Raw genomic sequence first — 9,140 nt, forward strand, 5'->3', positions numbered from 1 at the left:
CTATGTAAAAAAACATTCTAATGGCGCACCGCTTCGGGGTGCGCCATTAGTAAGTTTCCCCCCTTAGCTAATTCCTCCCTCTCCCTCGCCAGATCCCCTTCGTCCCTCTCCCTCGCCAGTCCACCAGCGCGCTCACCTGACCCACGACGCCGTCGCCCCGACCCCCGCCCCCGCACCCCCACCACAGCAGCTCCCCCGCGCCGCCGCCCCCGCGCCCCCCACCACTGCAGCTCCCCCGCGCCGCCGCCCCGCGCCCCCGTGCCCCGAGCCGGAGGAGGAGGAGGAGGAGGAGGTCTTCCTCTTCGACTACGAGGACCCGGACGAGCTCGGACGCCCTCGAGCCATCCCTTCGACGCCCGCCGATTTCCTCCGCCTCGGCCACCATCGCCACCGCTCGACGCCGAATTCGCGCCGCCTCGACTAGCTCCGGCTACCCCGAGTCGCCCTCGACCTCCCCAGTGAGCACCCGAGCCGCTTCCCCCTCTTGATTTGCTTCTGATGTGTTCTAGGGTTGGGGGTTGGAGAATTTTGGACAAGGAAAGGGGGTTGGAGAATTAAGTAGCTAGGGTTGGGGGTTTGCAAGAGAAGAATCTTTAGGCTTACTCACTGTTGAATTTGTTGCTGTGAGTTTGAAAATTTAGTTTGATGCCATCAAATTCATTTATAGTGCCTGTTATTCAGTTATGACTCCTTCACTGAAACTGTAGTGTTAGCTAAAACTGAGATGTAAACTAAAGGAGTTTGTGATTTGCAGAAGCTGTAGCATACTCCAACAAGTGATAAATGCACTCAAAAGTTCACTAAGATTTGCAGAACAAGTGTTGTGTGACCTGACAAAATATAAATGTGTTGTGTGCCATGCGTTGGTAATTCAGTAAAGTCAAACAAGCACTGGATTTAGGCATCGTGTACGAGTTGGTGTCGGCCATTACTTAATTTCCTAAGCAGTTCCATTACTTAATTGGTTCCCCCTAAGAAGATTTTTTGTTTGTATAGAGGAGGGTGAGTGAGGAGGGCAGGAGAAATAGATGGATCAATAACAGAGTCAGTGGTTGTTGCATTGCAGTTGCTTGCAAATTAGGAGGTACTAGGTGAGAAGGAGAGCTAAACCAGCGGAGGAGCAGCGGAGGCAGAGGCAGCTAGGCAGTCAATTAGGAAAGTTGGTGTGTGCTCTGAAGCAAGAGTGAAGTCAAGGAGATTTGTTGGTTTGCTAAGTTAGAGAAAAACTTTGTGTCCAAGTAGTAGCCATCAGGAGGTTGAAGTAGGGGGATCACCAATCATAGTCAGCAGTTTATATTGGAGCTTGGTGTACTGAACTCTGAATATTCTTTTTGCAGTTCATCTATGTTTAGGGATTTATAAGTGGTGTCTTTCTTGTGTTTTATACTAGTAGTATCACCTTTTTTTACTAGTAGCCATTAATTAAGATTCATTTTTTTAGTCATCATGCCTTGTTGCCTCTGTGCAAGTTGTGATCATCCAAGCAGAGGAATTATAATCCTTGAGCTCTTCTTCTGCTGTTTCTCCTGTCAATCTAACTGCCTCTATGCAAGTTGAGCACTGCTGCACATAGTGACTATTTTCCCACAATCTCAAGTTTCATACATGTCCTGTTCCTGCATTCTAGTTTGTGGCAGCCAAACGCTACTACCGTTGCATTTCAAGTTTCCACTAATGCTATGCTGTTGTTATAAATGGTTTCATTAATGCTACGCTACGCTGTAGGTGTAATTTGCCACCTATGAAAACATATGCTCTTGCATTTATATTCCTGGTACTCATTATTTCCTTGCCTAACAGGAAGGTCTGCTTCCTGCCCTGCTCCACTAGCTGCCCTAGCTTATCTGCTATCTGCCCTAGCTTATTGAAAACTGTAGAATATCAGATTGAAATATTGGGGAGCCTGGTTTATGAACCAGTTTCTTAGTCTGCCCTAGCTTCATTACAGTTTTTATTGATTGCAATATTGGTGAGCATTGTGCTACTGTTATGAGTACCCTCTCATCAATATTGGTGAGCATTGTGCTACTTCTTGTCTCAGATTTGTGACCCTTGAGTTTGCCAGAATGTCGATTAACTTCCGTTCCGGCAAATTCGGGTACTCCATATGTCCTATTTTCAGCAAAGGTCATGCTGAAATTTTCCGTGAATTTTAGCATGACTTTGCTAAAAAAAGGACATATGGGGTACTTGCGACTAATGCATGGGCCGGGGTATCTTAGTACTTAATTAAGTAGGATCAACTGCCCCTTTATTCTTGCTGCATTAAACCATAGGTGGCAATAGAGCCAAGTGATTAGGCCCAACTTAGAGTCGACAAACCCTAAATGATAAAACCTTGGCTTTTAGGGTGCCTCGGTGTCGATGAGAACCTAAATGATGTACGCTTAGGCTTTTAGGGTGCCTCGGCGTCGACAAACCCTAAATGATAAAAAATTAGCTTTTAGGATGCCTCGGTGTCGACAAACCCTAAATGATGAGACCATGATCTTGTTCCTTGACAATAACCAACTTTTTGACCAAACTTTTTTCCTATTTAGAGCGAAACATGGCCCACAACGATGAGGCCGGCGGTTCGGGCGGCAAGCAATTCTGGGAGCTGTCCCAGGAGCTGGAGGAAGAACCTCACCGCTATCAGGACGATGCCGCGGAAGACACCGATCCTGAGTACACAACCCCTAGTGGGGTCGGGGATGACACCACTGATGGTGCCGCCGAGGATGCCACCACTGATGATGGCGGCGCACACACAGATGGCAGCCAACCGAAGAGGCAACGGAAGGACCGGCGCCCGAGCGTGCTCGGCACCGTCAAGGAGGAATTTACTGAAGTGAACTCCGACGGGCATCCAACGGCGCCCAAACAAGTAGTCAAGGGGTACTCGGTTCAGCTCGGGTGCATTCTCCGGAGCACCGTCTCGATCAACACCGAGAACCTAAGGCATAAGGACCGAGGGAATTTGCGCAGCCTCCTCTTCACGAAGCTGCACGAACGATACAAGTTCCCCGCTGAGTTTGCAAACACACGCCTCTCAGGGAATAAAGTGAACAGTGCCGCCCTCACGAGGATGAGCACGACCCTGTCTACATGGAGAAGCACGGTGAAGGCAATGATTGAAAAAGGTGATAGTTATGAGAAGATCAAGGCAAAATATTCTTTGATGAGCGAAGATGACTACAAGGAGTTCAAGATCAAGTGCGAGAGCAGCGCAACCTCCGAATCAAGTCAGTGGGGGAAAGAAATGCGACAGTTGAACTTAGGGGTCCACCAACTCGGTCCCGGCGGTTACAGAGTGGCGGAGCCTATATGGGACAAGGAGGACGCGGAGCGTGCCGAGCAAGGCCTACCGCCCCGCTTCGAGAAATTCCGTGACAAGCAGACCAGGAACTTTGTCAGGGCCCAGTACAAGGAGGACCCGGTAACAAAGGAGCTTACCACGGATCCGAAAACCAGGGCACTTGAGCTTGTTCTGGTAAGGAATACACCCCCACGTAATTAGCTCCATATGGTTGCATTCTAATTCATGAAGCCAAATTTCTAAATGGTTCACATTCCTTCCGCAGGAGGCTGAAAGCAGTAGCGCGGGGTCGTCTCAGAGCTCCCCTTTTGACACCCCTTTAAATAGGGCATTGAACATAATGAAAAACAAGGATAAGCTCAGTAAGCCGTCGTGAGCTGGTCGTGTGGCCGGCAAAGGCTTGTCCACAAAATGGTCATCATACTATACCGCTGGTGGGTGAAAGGAGAAAAAGACCAGCTCAGAAAGCCAGTCGCACGAGGTTCAAGAACTCAAGGCACAAGTGGCGCGGATTCCGGAGATTGTCCAAGAGCAAGTGCAACAACAACTAGGAACGACGCTCACCGCCATTGTGCCTACCTTGATTCAGGGGCTGACGACGTGGATTGCGGGCGGCCAACAGGGGCCTCCCCTGGTTCCCAGCTTCACGGCCAGCAACTCGCACAACGCGTAGGCGGCGCCATTGGTGTCTCCGGCGGAGGCGGTATTCGTGTCTCCGACGCCGGCACGGGCATTGGAGCTTAATGCACCCGGGTGTACGCCGGCCGGCACCTCGCCAGCAAGCGGCCCCTCCGCCAGTTGCACGCCCGCCGTTGGCGGTGCCTCGACATTAGCCGAGCTCGACGGCATCACGGTAACTAAGCCTCTCGGCCGATGACTTCATCTCCTTGCCTTTGACTGGGCATCCCTGACGCCCTACATGTTTTCGTAGGGCGCCGCCGATGTTCCTTGCACTCTCCTGCACTTCGTGGGCGGCGAGTTGGTCGATGTCGCCAATGGCAGAATCGTTCAACCGGGCAACCGTGTGTTGCACAGTAATCCGATACCACCCACCTTGTATAGGGTTGAACTGGTTCGGGTGCTGCCAGGCTGCGACGAGTTGTTACCTCCGATTCGACCCGCTGGGGCCGACGAAGATGATGTGATGACCCTCAGCGCCTGCGTAAGCTGGCCCCTGCTTTGGCCGAAGAGCCAGATTCGTTTGGGGGCGGGGGACACCACCCCATAGACAAGACCGCCAGTCATGCTAGCGCCAATCCATGGCAAGAACGCCGCAACGCTACCGGACATGCCGGACATCCCTATGGCACAGGATCCGGACATGCATATGGCACAGGATCCGGACGATGACGACAACGACGGCGGTACATTTTCCAACGTCGATAAGTACTTTGCCGAACATGGGTACGGTGACGAGTTCCGCGGGCCTCCTTCTCAAGAACCCAACCCTGAAAAAGACGACCGCGATCTAGCTGGTACGGCGGAGAAACCCAATTGCAACAGGCGTCGTCTGGCGTTCAGTTCTCAGGAGACGCCTCCAGCTGCCGCCTTCACCGAGCCTCAGATAGCTGAGGTGCGAAATATTATCAGCCCCAACACGCTCAAGAAGGCGGTGTGTGAGCAGAACTCGATCCCATTACAGCAGATCAGGAAGAAGGGACAGAAACGAAAGACTAACAAGGGCGCCAGTGCGAGCCAGCCGGCACTGAGTACGATCCGTGCTCAGGACGGGCCACCTTCACCTAAGGATATCTCGAGGAGGGTGCATGTGGCGGGTAGGGCGATGCTACCGACAAATATGCTCAATGCTGCAACCGGTGCTATGTGGAGTCTGCATGACAGTGTTCTTTCTTTGGAGAAGCGGCGTCTCAGAGAGAATGATGTGGCATACCCAGTTTTCGTGGCCAAGGTGCCAGAGGGCAAGGGCTTTGTGGATAGCGCCGTCGGGGGTACGATCGTCTTGCGGTTTGATGACATCTTTGCTATGCTTAACCTTCATCCGCTGCACTACACCTTCGTTCGGCTGTTTTTGCTGAGTATGGAGATGCAGATCATTAGAGACAAGACCCCAGACATTGTGATAGTCGACCCCTTCTACATGCGTGCCAAGATCTTGGGCAGCGCTGGGGACCGGCAAGTCGCGAGTTCACACCTTGAAGGCGTCATTCTGGCAAACCCAGATAAGGATAACTTCCTCGTGCCTTACTTTCCCGAGTAAGTCATCTCCTAACCGTCCCGTAACATATGATTTCTTAGATTTCGATCGTTTTTTTTCTAACATTCCGTGTTCTGTGCAGTGACACACATTGCACACTCATCCTCTTAAGCCCAAAATATTCCATGGCCACGTATTTCGACCCGGACCGTGACTCCAAGATAGCCTACACAAATATCAAGAAAGTTCTTGATGATGCTCTCCCCGGCTACGCCGCATCTGGAGGCACCTTTAAGAGGCCAGCTCGTAGGTACGGCAGGCACGTGTTCACCCACAATACGACATTCCCCTGCGTCAAGCAGCCGCCTGGCGGTCAGAAGGATGCCTACTACGCCCTCCATCACATGCGGGCGATCGTACGGGACCATAATCACGTTCTGCTACCAAATAATCTCAAAGATTGGGCCGCAAGCTTGGCGGCAATCCAGGACGCGGACATCCGACAAGAATTCTTTCGCATCCAGTTGGAGTTTGTAGAAATCATCCATCAAGATGTCCTTCGTACCTTGGGGCGGTTCTACCTCAAATTTCAACCGTCCAACAGTGAGATAGACACAACGCTACAAATGCAGGCTGACAACGCCCGCGACTTCATGACCATCGCGACAGACGGCGGCTTCATCCACGCTCCGGTCCCATGAGTCGAGTCAAAAGTAGTGATGCTATGTGTAGTTCTGAAACATTGATTAGCTCATGTTGTAATTAAACTTTAATGAACTTGTATGTCTCTTTGGTTTGGACAGTCGTTCAATTTAGATGTAATCGATGCTATTTATTAGTAGGACCATGAATCATGCTATTAATGTCTTGCTTTTCTCTTCCGATCCTTTTGTTGCATACTTATATACTGCTTATGTATGTCGTGTACAAGGGTAAGGTTCCCGGAGTCTACGACGACTGGGAGGAGTGTCGGAGATAGGTTCACCATTTCAGTGGTAACAGTTACAAAGGGTACACCACTAGGGCGGAGGCGGAATCTAGATACGCGCGCTATCTAGCGGAAGAGAGGAGGGAGCGTTGGAGGAACCGGATGAAGACCAGTTTCATCGCGATGATGCTCATCGTGATGACCGCAGCTCTCTTCTATGTGATGGTAGTTTAGATGATCGATATCGACTTGTAATGTGAAGACAAACTCGCTACTCGCGGTCTCGAGACTTGTAATGTTCTATCTTTGTTCGGTCTTTTGAATTCGGAGACTAATATGATGAATTGTATTCGGAGACTAATCTTCTATTGTATTCGATGAATCTGCAGTTGCTGTGTGGTACTGTTTATATTCTGTCCAATAATATATTTTGTAATCTGTGCAAATATCAAAAAAAAATCCCTAATATACATACTAATGGCGCATCACCCCAACGTGCGCCATTAGCATGCCAAAGGATACTAATGGCGCATCGCCCCAAGGTGCGCCATTAGTATGCCACAGGATACTAATGGCGCATCACCCCAACGTGCGCCATTAGTATGCCAACGGATACTAATGGCGCATCACCCAGCAGTGCGCCATTAGTATGGCAAAGCACATGGGTAAATATGGCCCCCTGGGAGGCATACTAATGGCGCACCGTGGCCTATACTAATGGCGCACTGCCTGGTGCGCCATCAGTAAAAAATACTAGTGGCGTGGTACTAGTGGCGCACCAGTAGTGCGCCATTAGTAGGCAAAACTGGTGCGCCACTAGTAGGCCTTTTCCTAGTAGTGTGAGCACCGTACCATTCGTCATATGTGTACATGAAGCCTCAAGGGTGGTTGATGACCCACAAGTATGGAGCATCAATTGTATCTCTTTTCGATAAGAAAGAGTGTCGAACCTAACGATGAGCATAAGGAAATGACAAGTAGTTTTCAGCAAGGTAATGTCTGCAAGTGCTAAAATTGTAAGTAACAGAGTAGTTTGATAGCAAGATAATTTGTAACGAGCAAGTAACGATAATAGTAACAAAAGTGCAGCAAGGTAGCCCAATCCTTTTGATGCAAAGGACAGGCCAAAACAGACTCTTATAGTAAGCAAAGCGTTCTTGAGGGTACACGGGAATTTCATCTAGTCACTTTCACCATGTTAATTCGATTTGTATTCGCTACTTCGATAATTTGATATGTGGGTGGACCGGTGCTTATGTGTTGTTCTTACTTGAACAAACCTCCTACTTATGATTAACCCCCTCGCAAGCATCCGCAACTACGAGAAAAGTATTAAGAAGAAAATCAAACCATAGCATTAAACTTTTTGATCCATTCGGTCCCTTACGGAATAGCGCATAAACTAGGGTTTAAACTTCTGTCACTCTCGCAACCTATCATCTAATAACTACTCTGTAATGCATTCCCTTAGGCCCAAATATGGTGAAGTGTCATGTAGTCGACGTTCACATGACACCACTAAGGGAATCACAACATACATACTATCAAAATATCGAACACATATCAAGTTAACATGATTACTTGCAACATGATTTCTCCCATGACCTCAAGAACAAAAGTAACTACTCACAAATGATAATCATGCTCAAGATCAGAGGGGTATTAAATAGCATATTGGCTCTGAACATATAATCTTCCACCAAATAAACCATATAGTAATCGACTACAAGATGTAATCAACACTATTAGTCACCCACAAGCACCAATCTATAGTTTCGGTACAAAGATTGAACACAAGAGATGAACTAGGATTTGAGATGAGATAGTGTTGTTCAAGATTTTGATGGAGATTTCCCTTCCCAAGATGGGAGAGTAGTTGTTGATGATGACAACGATGATTTCCCCTCCGGGAGGGAAGTTCCCCCGGCAAAATCGCCCCGCCGGAGGGCAAAAGTGCTCCTGCCCAAGTTCTGCCTCGAGATGGCGGCGCTCCGTCCCAAAACTCCTCTTCTTATTTTTATCTATGTCAAAATGACTTATATACCAGAAGATGGGCACTGGAGGTGGGACTGGGTGAGCACAACCCACCAGGGCACGCCTGGGCTCCCTAGCGCGCCCAGGTGGGTTGTGCCCACCTGGTGGGCCCCCTCTGGTACTTATTTGCTCCAATAATCTTCAATTATTCCATAAAAAATCTCCGTAAAGTTTCAGCTTGTTTGGAGTTGTGCAGAATAGGTAGCCTGACGTAGCTTTTCCAGGTCCAGATTTCTAGCTGCTGGAATTCTTCCTCTTTGTGTGTACCTTGCATATTATGAGAGAAAAGACATTAGAATTACTCGAAAAAGCATTATTATGCATAAAAACATCATAAATAACAATAGGAAAACATGATGCGAAATGGAAATATCAACTCCTCCAAGCTTAGACCTTGCTTCTCCTCAAGCGAAAACCGAAATCGAAAAACATGTCCATATGCTTAGAGAGAGAGGTGTCGATAAAAACAAAATACGGACATAGAAGCATCATGTAGATTATTATAACAGCAACAAACTTAAACATAAGACTTTTATCATAGAACTTTTATCATAAACTTCTCATGAATAAGTGACAATTCATCACACAATTGAAGTGTAAAGCATAAACTCTATTAGAAACCAACAAACTATGTTCTCAGTCAACTTTTCAACTACAATTCATCATCTTTTCAGGAAGGGTCACGTATCGGAGCCTTTAGGCAAGTCCACATACTCAACCATCAT

Source organism: Aegilops tauschii, chromosome 6 (assembly GCF_002575655.3).
Source record: "Aegilops tauschii subsp. strangulata cultivar AL8/78 chromosome 6, Aet v6.0, whole genome shotgun sequence".
Lineage (NCBI taxonomy): Eukaryota > Viridiplantae > Streptophyta > Magnoliopsida > Poales > Poaceae > Aegilops > Aegilops tauschii.